Genomic DNA, 14613 nt, shown 5'->3' on the forward strand with positions numbered 1-14613 from the left:
GCATACAGAAGGTAAAATGCTTTTGAGATCTTCTAAAAGAAGGTTTATAGGAAGAAATGTTGGTAAATTGTTAATCAGGAGTAAACACATTGCAATCAAACACATAGAAATTTAATTGTTCTTTAAAACTCTTACTTTCAAGATGTTGCCAGAGTAAATGATTATCTTCTAATTATACAATTGTTCTTGCTGTGGTACTTCAATTTCCAATCAAGACTGTTATGGTTTGCAGATACAGAGCAGAATAAAATATTCTGATGAATATAAGAGATCTATGGGGCAACGGCCATTCCTGCTTTAGTTTCAGGACCTTTGTCTTTTTTTTGCACACAGGAAAATGATAAATTCCAGAAGTATTTGAATTGAATTTTGATTTTCCTAATACTAGGATACCATGCATTTTTGGTTATACAAACTGATAGGTGGGGAGAGAATGGATATATATGGATATATATATTGGTCAAATTGGTCAAATTGATGTTAAGGACTGGGATAATAACTTTGTCTCATACAAGCAGAGGATCCTATGGAGTATGGCTCCAAGAATTGTGATTTCCCAGATCACCAGATCTTATTAAAAATGATTATTTAGAGGTCTGAGTTAGTACTAAGTTTTTCTATTTTCAAGATGACTCTTGAAATTATTCTGTCACCAACTATAGAAATGATCCCTGCAAGTACAGTCAGAACTGAACTCCTGGAATCCAGTTACAGAGAGGGAGAGTAATGAGCAAAGGGGTCAAGACAAGGCTGGAGAAACCCACAGTAACACCTGACCTGAATAAGTGGGAGCTCTTGGGCCCCAGACTGATATCTGGGAAGCCAGCATAGCACTGATCCAGACCCCATGAACATGGGTGTCAGTGAGGATGCCTAGGAAATCTATGGGGCCTCTGGTAGTAGATCAGTATTTATCCCTAGTTTTTTAATGGATTTTGGGAGCCCATTCCACAAGAAGGGATATTCTCTCAGCCTAGATACCTGACCCAAATGGTATGACAGACTTTGACGATTCCCCATGAAAGGCCTCACCCTCCCTGGGGAGCAGAAAGGGGATGGGATAGGGAGTTAGTGGGGGCAGCGGAGGAGGGGAGGGAGAGGGAACTGGGACTGACATGTAAAACAAGCTTGGTTCTAATTTAAATAAATATAGACAAAAATTATTCTGTCACGAATTCTTTCATTTTATTTTATTTTATTTTTGGTTTTTCAAGACAGGGTTTCTCTGTGTAGCTTTGGAGCCTATCCTGGCACTCGCTCTGGAGACCAGGCTGGCCTCAAACTCACAGAGATCTGCCTGCCTCTGCTCCCAAGTGCTGGGATTAAAGGTTTGTGCCACCAACGCCTGGCTCAAATTCTTTCACTTAAAAAAAAATCAACATTTGGAAACAGTGATAGAAAGGCAAGACTGTGGCTGGATTATTAACCTCCATTTATTTGAGACAAGTATTTCACATTCCCTGATCATGACATATTAATCTCTCTTTGAAAGGATCAAATTCTCAGGGAAAAAAAAATGTCGAAGAGTTGGATGTGAAAAGCTACATGAGTCAGAGAAGTATTAAAATGAGTTGATTTAGAAGTAGGAGGGGGGGAAGGAGGAAGGGCAGGCCACTTTTAATTTTATGAATATGAGGAAACTATTGGCTTCAGGCAGATGAGTGGAGCAGGTGGCTGTGATTACATACAGTGCTGATTTACCAAGTATTTTTATAGGTTGTGATTACATGGTTTTCTTACCAAGTATTTCCCTTTGCAATGAGAAAGAGGGGATAAGAAATTGGCTGTTTGTTTATTTGTACAAACACAAATTCTGGGTGGCTATATCTGAAAAGATTAACGTTGGTTATCTACAGGTGGTAGGTGAAAATGGCTTAAAATGAGCTATAGATAGGTGATATCTGAGAATAGGTTTCTGAATGGTTTCTACTCTTGTTGACATGTTAATCTCATACAAATTTGAAAAATGGATAAAATCAATGAAAATGGTTGAAAAATGTTTACAATTAGTTCATATATTTTGATGGGCAGGCGACAGCCATGTTGCTAACAAGGAGTAAGCTGACACAGGTCATGAAGTGAGCAAATCCAAATGCCATGTTATTTAGAACTAAAAACTATGAATTCAATGTAACATATCCATTTCATAGGTGATAAAGAATGTCATTGAAAAGTATTTACATATATATAAATATATATACAAATGTCATATGAATATATAAATTCTTACATGTGGCATGTACAATACTTGTAAATGCATATTCATGTACATAAACAGAACTTTCAGGTATGTGTGCATAGGCATGTACATAACATAATATATACACATATACCTGAAATTTCTGACTCTTGGAAAGGCCTAGGAGAGATAATATTCCCAAAACAGTGAAATTTAATATTGGCTTCTAATCTTGTAAGTCATTAAAATAATCTAGGACTCCATGAAACCATAACTGGAGCTCGTGTTAATTCGGAGATGTATAAATTGAGCTTGAACAACCCTTGTGTTTTAGAAAGTGCTAGAGCACTCAGAGAATTGATTGAATAATAAGGACTCACAAATCAGCCCTATTGGGCTTCCTCTGACCACAACAGGGAAAGAGGAAACTAAGCACACAAAAACAGACAAATTATACAGGAGTACAATCTATATTATAAAAGGAAAGCATCCACTAACAGAACTAGAAAGTCAGGTATTTGTAAACATCACAGCAATGTTTTTATACAGCCTATGAAGAAACCACCATAAATACTATAACTAGCATGTGGAGGTTGTTCACAAAAAGTATATTTAGGTAGCCTCAGAGTATCTCCCTGTCCAGTCTTTATTAGTCAGGGGGTAAACAAAGTGACATTTTATTGAAAATAAAATGGATACACAGTCTTATGCTAGTATCAAATTAACCAATGGATCAATGCCACCATACAAGGAAAAGTTAAGGACAACTATGTGTCCTTTTCCTCTTAGTGTTTACTCATTCAGAAAACAAAAGGCAGCGTGTTCCATAAAAAAGTGCACATATCATGAAGTAATATAAAAAGATTTTAATCTGCACATCATTCCCATTGTTCAGATAAGAATAAAGCACATGCAAATGCTAGCCATTAAATATGAATTGAGTGATTTGGGTGGTTATAGGAATGATTTAAATGCTTTTAAATTTGTGTTCAAAATTAGTACTATACAATATAAATATTTGCAACAAAGGATGCTAAAATTACAGAGGCTGCTTTTCTTTGCTTAGCACATTAAGTAGCAAATGTGTGAAACTGACTAATCAAGAGAGAAACTGAGAGAGAAGGGGAGTTGTCCTTTAATTTCTCCAACAGCATTTTTTTTTCCTTACAGTTTAGGAAAGCAGCATTATATCTTTATTTTGTAAAGAACCTGAATTTGTGCACAGTAAAACCCTCCCCAGGAAAAGCGACACTGTTGCTTTATGTTAGCATCTCAGTCTGGCTTCTCTGTCACAGACATCATCTTCTTTGTACTTTCCTCAGACGGCACACATGGTTCTCACAATTCTGGCTGTGGGACAACTTGATTTATTTAATTTAGCTTCAGGCATGACACGAAGATGTAAGTATGTGATGTTTGTCAGATCCAGAGCCAGAAGGTAAGCCTGGATCAGCTTGAATTCCGAGCCTTGAGTCCTAATGTCTACACCATGGGCTCAAGGCATTTATTTTTCAGAACAGCTGAAGAGGCAAATTGAGAAAAATGACTAGCAACTGTTGGCAGAAAGATTTGCGCTCAAGATAAAAGCACAGATCACTTTTATGGCTCATACTTTATAGAACAACATTTAAAACCTGGATGGAATCTCTGGAAGTAAACTCAAAGAGGTGAATAAAAGCACTCTTGCTGCAGGAGTTTCAAGAGCCTGTGGCAGGGTCAAAGCTCTCTTCAGGCATCAGCACATGGAATGCAACCTTCCTTAAGGATGCAGTTATTTTCACTAATGATATCAGACACCAGCTTGACTGAACTTTGAAAGAGCCCTTGTTAATGATGGTAATGGAGTTGAGAAGCTAATATCACGGTTACTGTAAACAGTGGAATTGGCTTCATTTCTGGTCTTGAACTATGCCATGGTGAGCCTTTCGAAAGTCACTTAGCTTCTCACTCACCTGATTTCTTCGTCTGCACAATAGGAACAAGTCTATTATTTGTGGTGGTGGAGGAGGATAATGCACCTGGGATGCCTACCATAGTATCTTGAACAGAGAATTCTCACCAAGATTAATCACAATTATTTATATACACCTGTATGGTGAAGAAAGTGTGGGAAATGGTTTTCTGCTTGAAGTTGCAATAATCTCTAGTATTAGGACCTACAGAGAAAATGGATACCTAAAACTGTGGATTTGGCAGAAACAAAAGGCAGGAGTAAATGTAGATATAAGGATAGCAGCTGGGATTTGAACTGAAACTCCAGACATAGTTGGACACTAAAGACAGGACAGAAGCACCAAATAAAACAGCTCACCTTGGGGGTGCTGTGCCTTAGGCAGTTTGGAAGCTATGCATCATTCTCTAATTTTGCCCGGTATGGTAGCCACTAGAAGTAAATGGCTGTTTCAACTATTTGAAACTAAAGAAAACCTTAAAATCAGACCCTCAGGTTACTAGCTACATTTCTAATTATGCATCTAATGACTATTGTCTTTGATAGGAAGTCACACAGAACTTGTACCATTACAGGAAGTCCCAGGGCACAGTGCTATTTCTTGAAAGGTCATGCTACTCCATATTTAGGCCTGAGGTTTTAACACCTACAGCCCCTAGGTGTTGGGGAGAGGCCTTGCTCTCTCTCTGTCACATCTATTCATTTAATTTCTGCTTTTACAGTAGAAGTTAGATAAAAACCACCTCGGTGGTCTTCAGAATTCTGAGAGCTTCTGAAATCACCACGACTTCTGCATCCTCCCTATAATACCTGCCTATCACTGAGTGGAAGTGGGGCCCAATCTGATCAAAAAGGCCCTTGTGAAAAAGAATCTAGTTATAAAGAAAGGGAGCTGTTGGGGAAATGAAAGACAGGAAGACATCCCCATGCTGATTGAGAAGTAGAATGTGGTTGGACTGTAGAGAAATACACATGACAACCAAGAGCAGCAAGAGTCTATGAACATACATTAGCACTGGTCAACAACAGGAAGAGAAGAAAAACCTCATTCTTGTGATTAAAATAGGAAAGGAAGGAAGGAAGGAAGGAAGGAAGGAAGGAAGGAAGGAAGGAAGGAAGGAAGGAAGGAAGAGAAAAAGAGAGATAACGAGATAATGAGGTTGGCTACCAAGTTGAATAGATGTGATTTTCTAGTGAAAGACCTACCCTATCACACACTTTAATATTAGTCTGGCAGGAACCTAAGCAGGGAATAAAACTGAACCTTGTCCAGATTTTGGACCTATGGAAATATGATAACATAAATTGGTGCTATGTGAACCTGCTAAGTGTGTGATGCAGCAGTTACACAGTGATAGGAAGTTAGCATAAGCCTCATAAAAAGACAGCCCAACCTTACACATATTTGAGGTCAGCTTACTGGACCCTGGCTATCAGCTTGTATGAGTTAAGGGAGAGAGCATATTCAGACACACAAAGGTAGAGTTTACAACCTACAGATAAACAGGAATGGACAACTGATGCCTATAGGGAGGCACTATGAGCCCTGCAGATTCACTAAATATGATAGAAGTAATATTTACGCCCATTTGCAGTACAGACTAGAGGAAACTTTTGCCAGAGATAGCCTGACTTGGGTCATTTACCCTAGGTGCAACATAGTATGTCTGGTTTAAGACTTGAAGGACTTTCTGTTTATAGGGCAGAAAGGAACGATTATGGGCTGCCTGTCCAATGCCTTTTTATCTCAGGATCTTGTACCTCGAGTGAGTGCCCTCTACAGTTACTCTTGAGGATTACAAGTAAAAAAGGCAAGGAGCTAATTGAGTCTACGGACACTTCAAGAAATGTCCTGGAACATAGGCACACATAGAGAGAAACATGTCCCTCCCAACATACGCATTCCCCCTTTAAGATATGAAATAAAATACTCTTTCCAAATGTGTTTTCATTTTTACCCCCACCAAAGGTTAAGTAAAGAGGTGTGTTCAAAGTTCTGCTCTTACTTTTGGCAGCAGAGCAGAAAGAAAGTGGAACCATTACCTAACACTCCATATTTTTCCTTCTTCAAATAAAATCAGATATTTTCAATTCTCAGAAGTTCTGAGAAAGTAGAGACTCAAGGTTTATGTGACAAAGGAAAAACTTAAATTTCTGGCTGTTGACTACTACTATTCCACATCATGGCTGAAATTTTATTTCTAAATTTATATTCAATTATTTGACCCTCTGAAGAGACAGTTGAAATATCTAGTGTTGTGTGAAGAATGAGGGAGGTCTCATCAAAAGTTATTAACATGCTACAAGCCACTGGCCCACTAATTTCTAACAGAAATCAGACATACAAAGATGGGAGAACTAACAGGTTTGGCGAGGTTTGCATGTGAGGAGGGAGGACAGGAAAGATGCCCACAGCATGCAGTTTAGAGCAAACCCATGGGGAACAGATCACATTAAGGGAGGAAGGCATGAGAGCATGCTGGGGGACCCACGTGGAGGGATGATGTTTCCAAAAGAGGAAGTGAAGAAGACTGAGGCAATCTCTCCCTGCTTTATAATTTTGCTCTCTGCCCCCTGTTGTGTAAACATCACCTTCCAGTCACATACACATTATCTCCTTTGAGGAAGGAAATGTCACAGGCTGCCCTAAGTGGTTCTTGACAGGAACTTGAGGAATCCCTGAGGAGAGAAGACATTTTTAAGAGAGCAGAAGAATCCAATTAACTTTCCCCCTGATGAACTTTGTCACAGCTCTTTATCAGAAGGGAAATGGAAGGCTGGAATAAGAATTTAGACATGAGAATATGTGTCGGAGCAAATAGGCTTCTAATGGTTTCCTGCCTCCCACAGCTTTTGTAAAGAGTAACATTGTGGAAAGAGAATAATATTTAAAGAACAGTTATTTCCACATAAGGAACAATTTCTCAGCAATGACATTATTGCTCCAAATAATTATATCAGAAGTAGCAACTGTGAAACATGACTGTCTACTCATCTGAGGTCAACTTGGATTTGAAATTCCAGAATATTCATAATCAGGAACCCTATGTTCAAATTTAGTTGATTATGGTTTTGCGAAGGTAGAACATTAGAAAACTGCTGTTCTTTAGTTTTCCTAAGGTGACTTGCCCTTGCCTCCCATGCACACCTTTAGATGAGGAACAATTTTTCTTTTGAAACCATTGCATGGACAAGGGCTTAGATGGCCAGGGATTAACTGCTGGTTATTTCACTGTAAACACTGAAATGAAGAACCAAGATCAATGACTACAACAGATCCATGAGACACAGCAGCTTATGTACAAACACTCTAACATATACACACTTCTCAGACATAGGACTAGTGTGGGGAGAGAGATTAGGAAGAGCTTATGTCTTCCCCTGTTCCTAGAGGATCTTGACAAGAGAGGCAAAGCAGCACCTTCTCCTGAGCCTTCTTTTGATTCTGCCTTCTCACCATTCTGCATTCAATGATGCCCCCTTTGCTTAGCAGAAGAGCATTTTGCTAGGAGTGCAAATGCTAGCCTGAAATGGCATTTGCTTTATGAATTTGGTGTTGCTTGTCCAACCACAAGTACCCACTACTTCTCAGTAACATGTGAGTCAAGAGCATCTTTGATGTACACTTTTAAGGACATAGCTCATCATGCATAAGACTTCTGGAGGCAGACAGAACATGATTAAAAAGGACAGAATTGAATTTTCAGAATCATATGTGGAAGGAAATCATGGGTAACAATGTAACCCACTCACTGGAGAATGTGTAGACCACAGAATGCCAGTTTAATGTTATTTATCTTGCTTGTGCCAGAACACACTTTCCTGCATTTAAACAGGACAGTACTACATTTTCTAGTGCAGCCGAATCGCTGTTGGAAATGAAATATGTACAAAGCTGCTTAGTACAAGTATTTTACATGAATTAAATATGGTTCTTTAAGTGTTCATAAATCAGTGTATAAAGGTTACTTGTAGATAGATACATAGATAGATAGATAGATAGATAGATAGATAGAGCGAAAGAGAGACAGACAGACACACACACAGAGAGAGAAATAGAGAGAGAGAAAGAGAGAGAGAGAGTTTTCAATATAAAGTTTCTCTTTGTAGCCCTGAATGTTCTGGAAATAGCTCTGTAGACCAGGTTGGCCTTGAACTCAGAGAGATCCACCTACCTCTGACTCCTGAGTGCTAGAATTAAAGGTATGCGCCCCCCCACCATATGATTAGGAAGAAAGAAAGAAAATTTGAAATTGGAGGGCTTTATCCTATTGTCTATAGCACAAAGAACCAAAAAATAACAGCTCCACCTATATATACACTCATAATTTATGGCAGCTGTTTTTTTTTGGGGGGGAGGGAGAATATAATACACAAATTCCTGATTTAGGTAAGAGTCACTAATAAGACTCATTCTAGTGACTTGTGCAAGATTCAGCTAGATAGTTATCATGCTCTCTCTCGGTTGGGTTTGCTCAGATGCCAGGTTAGATTAGAGTACTTTGTTTTCAGATGGCTCCAGCTACAGTAGTCCTCTTTGTTCTACATACTCTCTTGTCTTCTAAAAGGTTAGCATAGTCTATTCCCAGGGAAACCAGGCAGATTTAGAAGAGACTGATGAGAATGTTTCTTCAGTCTGTTAGGATCCAGTGTGTTTCTTGTGCCACCTTCAACTGTGTGAAATAAGTCACAATGCCCTCTTGATTCAAGGTATGATAGAGTACACTGAACCTCTCTGTAGAAAATATTTAATGCCACATTGTTAATCACATCTGTCAGGGAAGAATAATTACAGCTATTTTTACAATCTGCGTTAAACCCTGGGTTCTAACTTATACACACGCATTCCTATGTTTTATGTCATACATTGCACATGCACAATAGCCTCCTGTTACTTCCCTTCCCTTCTTCTCTATTGATTTTCATGTTTGTGTAAAAATTACAATGATACTATTTCCATCAGGATAATTTACCTAATCTCTGGACTACTTGGGTTTCACTCACCTGTGAGTTTCATAAACATTGACTTATGCACTGTTAAAAATATGCAGCTTTCTAGTATTGTAATGGCTCCCCACTCTTGAAGGAAATGAAGAAGAGATTTTCATTAATCTAGTTCAATAAGCCAGATCAGTTCTCATGTATAGTAAATACAAAGAATTGGTTATGTCCATGGGAGATGTATTAGAAATTTGTATAGAATTACCAATAATATTAATAGGAATATCTTTTCTAAATATCATCTTCAAATGTTGTCTTCCTCTCAGCCAACCTGAAAGTATGAGAGTTCGTAAAATTAGTATATATAGTCATTGCTTTTAAAAAGTCAGAGCAACTGAGCTGTTCTACCCAATATCTTCTTTCCAAAAGATAAAATTGGAACTTTAATGCTATCAACTAATTCAGACTCTATAACTTATACAGAGTGTTAAAAAGTAATGGGCCTGGAAGTCAGTCCTGAGGCCCCCATTTGTCACCTCCATGAGGATTTGTAACAATCTACTACCATCCTATATTTTTTAGGCTACAATCAGCTTTCCACTAGGTTGGCACTTAGAGCGAAGTCTAGCATTTTACTCATTAACTTTCTTATGATAGGCTGTCAAAAGCCCCACCTGAACTCCTGTTAAATTGTGTCAACTTTTGCACCCTCACATAATTACTTGGTTGCTGCCATGGAGAGCTATAAATTGTCTGATAAGACACAATCCTCCTTTTAGCAACCTGAGATACCATCTCCCATTCTGTTCCGTAAATGAACCAAATTGTCTGTTTCTTAGAAAGGCTTTCAAAATCTTGGCTGTTTTAATCCAGTTCCTCAGTCCCTTATCTTTCAAATGCAATACCTATACATATTTTACAAGATTACTCCATTTTCCTCCCCAAATTTTCTACCACCACCCATTTACTAGCAGTTTAATAACACCAATTAAAGTCATGAACTGCTTAACAAAAGCATCCTTCTTCTATGTCTCCAAATAAGTGAAATACATTATATTATCACATCTGATGTATGGGATTTCCACACCAGGTTTTACTGTGATTGGATAAGGTCCCTCATGTTGAGTTTCGTAAAAGTATAGTAGGTTTGAGTGAGTGAATTTGGGGACAGAGGGGTGTGTGTGTGTGTGTGTGTGTGTGTGTGTGTGTGTGTGTGTGTGTGTGTGTGTGTGTGTGTGTGTTCTCTTGGATGGGTACACACATAACTGTTCCATGCCACATGTGTGGAGGTCAGAAGAGAATTTAAGGGGTTAGACTATACCTGCCACATGATTTGAAGCAGTCTCTTGTTTTCCAGTGTACATGCAAAATTATATCCCCTGAGGAGTCCCAGGGGTCCTTCTGTCTCTGTCTCTCATCACTCCATAGAACACTGGGGTTCAAAATGCAGGGTACAATGCCAAACTTTTAGGTGGGCTCTGGCAATTTGAACTCAGGTCCTCAGGTTCTACTCCTTTCTCTCTAATGATGAGGAGTAGGAGTAAATGAATACTCTATAAAACAGTGATACTTGGAGATAGGGAAAGATGGTATCAAGAGCAAAGAAATCCTCCAGTATAAGTGTGTGCATTAATTAACCAGGGATATACCACAAAATTTTTTTTCTCATAATTTTGCAGTCTGGAATCCAAAATCTAGGTGTTAGCAGTATAATTTTTTTCTGTGGTCTCTTTCATTTGTTTAGGTACTTGCCTGTGTATAAGCCTGTGTTTAATATCTTTAGAAAAACACCATTCACATAGGATTTTCATTTATCCACATGATCTCATTTTATATTAATTGCCTTTGTAAAACCCAAGTCCCAAATAGGATCATATCTTCAGAGTCTGCTGGTTAGAACTTCAACAAATAAATTTTGTAGTGGCATAATTTGGTTCTGTAACAGTTTACAAATGCAGAAAATTTGGGATGGCTGCAAAAATGTCTGTACTAAAGAACGAAGAAGATGAGACACTGCTGCCCTGGACCCCATTTTGTCTGTTCTGGGGAGATGAGAAGCAAGGTGATCAGTTTTGAAAGGGGAGAAGAATGTGCCTGACTTGATCAGATTTTGCAGGTGATATCTCTTTTTTCAAAGGCGTCCATTTCCAGATCTACTGAAGGTTGTTCTATCAAATAGTTAAAGTCTCTGTTTAAACCTCAAATCTCCAAATAGGGACTGAGCAGTATCCTGCTAAAGATTACTCTCTAAAAAATTTAATTTGTTCTGGCCTAATTTGACACAGAAATTAACTCCAGGAATGATACAATCTTTTTGCTTGTTTAAATTTTTAAAGTAAATTTTAATATCTTGCTCCATGGCAGAGTATGGACTTTACATAAATGAAGGCCTTGGCTTCACACACAAAGAGACTTCTGATTCCTACTGACAACAGCCTGTCACCAGCATGTGTTTCTGCAAACTTGGGCTGTGAGGAGACAGTATGAGCCAGGATAGAGTAAGAACAGGCATAAATATTGGTGCTAACAGAAAAATAAAATTATAAAAATCTTAAAAATGTCACTTAATACAATTACTCTGATCTCTCCTTAGTTTTTCATTTACAAACTCAAAACACAACACAGTAGGAAGTAAAATATCTTGCTAGACTTCACTTTTTATAATAAAAGAGATGATTATAAATAGATAGCATATGATACATGTGAAAAATTAAGATACATCTGTGTACACTGGCTACATCCCTTATCTAATATAAACAGATATGTGAAAATTAATGAACAATCATACATAAACTATAATCCAAGTTTCATTAGAGTGGAGAAATAGTTATTTGAGAAGCTAACATAAAATTCCTCTTATGTTTTTGTTTGTTTGGGTTTGTGCCTGATAATTTTAGCATCGTTTGAGCAAACAATTTCAGAGGAGAGAGCTTCACATTACTGAGTACTTCTGTGCCAGCACTATTTTCTGAAATCCCTTCTTTTATTCACAGATCAGCAATTCTCATAAGCTGGCATTATTTTGCCTATTTTATAGAGAAGGGAACTGAGGTGCAGGGAATGCTGATTTCTGCCATTGTTATTATACAGCAAAACAGTGGTCACACGGCATTTCAATACACTTCTATCAGTGGATAAATTCACATTCACTTGTTAAACAAACAGGTAAGGTAATTTACAATTATTACAAATTTAATATTACCATAAGAAAGTATTTCTTAAACAAAATTGTCAATAAAAACAATAATCATCTTGAAATAAACATTTCAAAATTATTTCATCCATTTAATTGGAATTCTGACTGCAAATGACATTTTGAATTGGATAATTTCCTTGTCCAGTAAAATTTGTAGCAAAAGTGTATCTTTTCATACATGAAGGTCACTAACTGTTTTTGAGACATCAGTTATGCTTGGTGTATTAGTTACTTTTCCTATTTCCCTGACAAAATACCTGACGGAAAGCCACTTAAAGGGAAAGGTTTATTTTATCTTACAGTTCAAGGAGATACAGTCCATTTTGATGAGGAAATCATGGTGACAGAAGAGGGAGGAGCTGGTCTCATTGCATCCACAATCAGAAAGCAAGGAATGAACAGATGCTATAAAACATAAGGTCTCACAAGAACAACAAGCTACCACAACCATAAGGTGTTATGGTACCCTGCAGCCTTGGATCAGTTTCTGAGATGGGGAAGGGACATTAGCATGAAGTAATGAATTATCCAACCACCACATGAGTTTTACACAAGTGACCAGCCCGAAATAACTCCAGCCACCTTTATTTATAATTCAAAAACAGGCATGTTTTTCCATACTAACAAACATGTTTTCCCAAGCCTCCATTGATCTCCAGCAAAAAAAAACAACAACAAAAAAAAAAAAACAAAAAAAAACAAAAAAACCGTCAAACATGTTTTTCCAAACTTTTACATCAAAATAAACTTTTAAACAGAAAACAACACATAACTTTGCTAGCCTTTAATCAAGCCAGGTGCATCCTTTCTTTACAAAACTAAAAGGTGATAAACACAGGCACACATTTTCAAGAATAATATCATTCAAAACTTAGCGCATATTTACAGAAAAAGAAATTGCCTCTAATCCAATCAGCACTGCATCATGACAGCTCCCAGGGTCTGGAGTGATGAAGCCTAAGAATCATCAGCTCCCAAAGAATTTTAGTGAGTGAGTACATACCATGTTTGTCTTTTTCAATTGGGTTACCTTGCTCAGAATAGTTTCTTCTAGATCCATCCATTTTCCTACAAATTTCAAGATTACATTTTTTTTTCTGCTGTACTACTCCATTGTGTAAATGTACCACATTTTCTCTATCCATTCTTCAGTTGAGGGGCATCTAGGCTGCTTCCAGTTTCTGGCTATTACAAATAGTGCTGCTATGAACATCATTGAACAGATGTCCTTGTTGTATGAATGTGCTTCTTTTGGGTATATGCCTAAGAGTGGAATTGCTGGATCTTGTGGTAGACTGATTCCCATTTTTTTTTTTTTGAGGAGTCACCATACTGATTTCCAAAGTGGCTGTACAAGTTGGCACTCCTACCAGCAGTGGAGGAGTGTTCCCCTTTCTCCACATCCTCTCCAACATGAATCGTCATTTGGTGTTTTTGATTTTGGCCATTCTGACAGGAGTCAGATGGTATCTCAGAGTTGTTTTGATTTGCATTTCCCTGATGGCTAAAGATGTTGAACACTTTCTTATGTGTCTTTATTTTCGATTCCTCTACTAAGAATTGTCTATTTAGTTCTGTACCCCACTTTTTAATTGGATTGTTTGGTGTTTTGGCAAACATGGTATGTAACCACTCATATGCGGATTTTAGACATAGAGTACCGATTACAGGTCTACAATCCACAATGCCAAAGAAGCTAATAAAGAAGGAGGACCCTAAGAGAAACATACATGGTCACCTGGAATAGGGAGGAGGGTCAAGATCTGCTGAGCAAATTGGGAGCACGGGAAGAGGGGGGAGGGAGCTAGGAGAATAAGAAGAGGAGAAGAAGAGGGATGCAGAGGACATGAGGGAGCAGAAAGGTTGAGTCAGGGGAAGAATAGAAGATAACAAGAATGGAGATATTATAATAGAGGGAGACAATTTTGGTTTACAGATAAATCAGGCACTAGGGAAATGTCTGGAGATCTACAAAGATGACACCAGCTAACAATCTAAGCAACAGAGGAGAGGCTACCTTTAATGCTCTCCCCTGATAATGAGATTGATGACTGACTTATATGCCACCCTATAGCCTTCATCCAGCAGCTGGGGGAAGTAGAAGCAGACACCCACAACTAATCACTGAACTGAACTGGAATACAGTTGCAGAGAAGGACAAGTGAAGAGAGCAAAGGGGTCCAGACCAGGCCGGTGAAACCCACAGAAACAGCTGACCTGAACATCTGGGAACTCTTGCTCCCCAGACTGATAGCTGGAATACCAGCATGGGACTGAACCCAGAAACATGGGTTTCTGTGAGGAAACCTCAGAAATCTATAGGACCTCCTGTAGAAGTTCAGTACT

The 14613-nt window shown here is 38.2% G+C and overlaps 1 pseudogene; it reads right to left on the reverse strand.

The window, feature by feature from the left end:
• Positions 1 to 606: 606 nt before the first annotated feature.
• Positions 607 to 687, reverse strand: LOC113835423 (annotated as a pseudogene).
• Between the last annotated feature and the right edge of the window lie 13926 nt (positions 688 to 14613).

The sequence above is a fragment of the Cricetulus griseus genome, chromosome 4 (assembly GCF_003668045.3).
Source record: "Cricetulus griseus strain 17A/GY chromosome 4, alternate assembly CriGri-PICRH-1.0, whole genome shotgun sequence".
NCBI classification, from domain to species: Eukaryota; Metazoa; Chordata; class Mammalia; order Rodentia; family Cricetidae; genus Cricetulus; species Cricetulus griseus.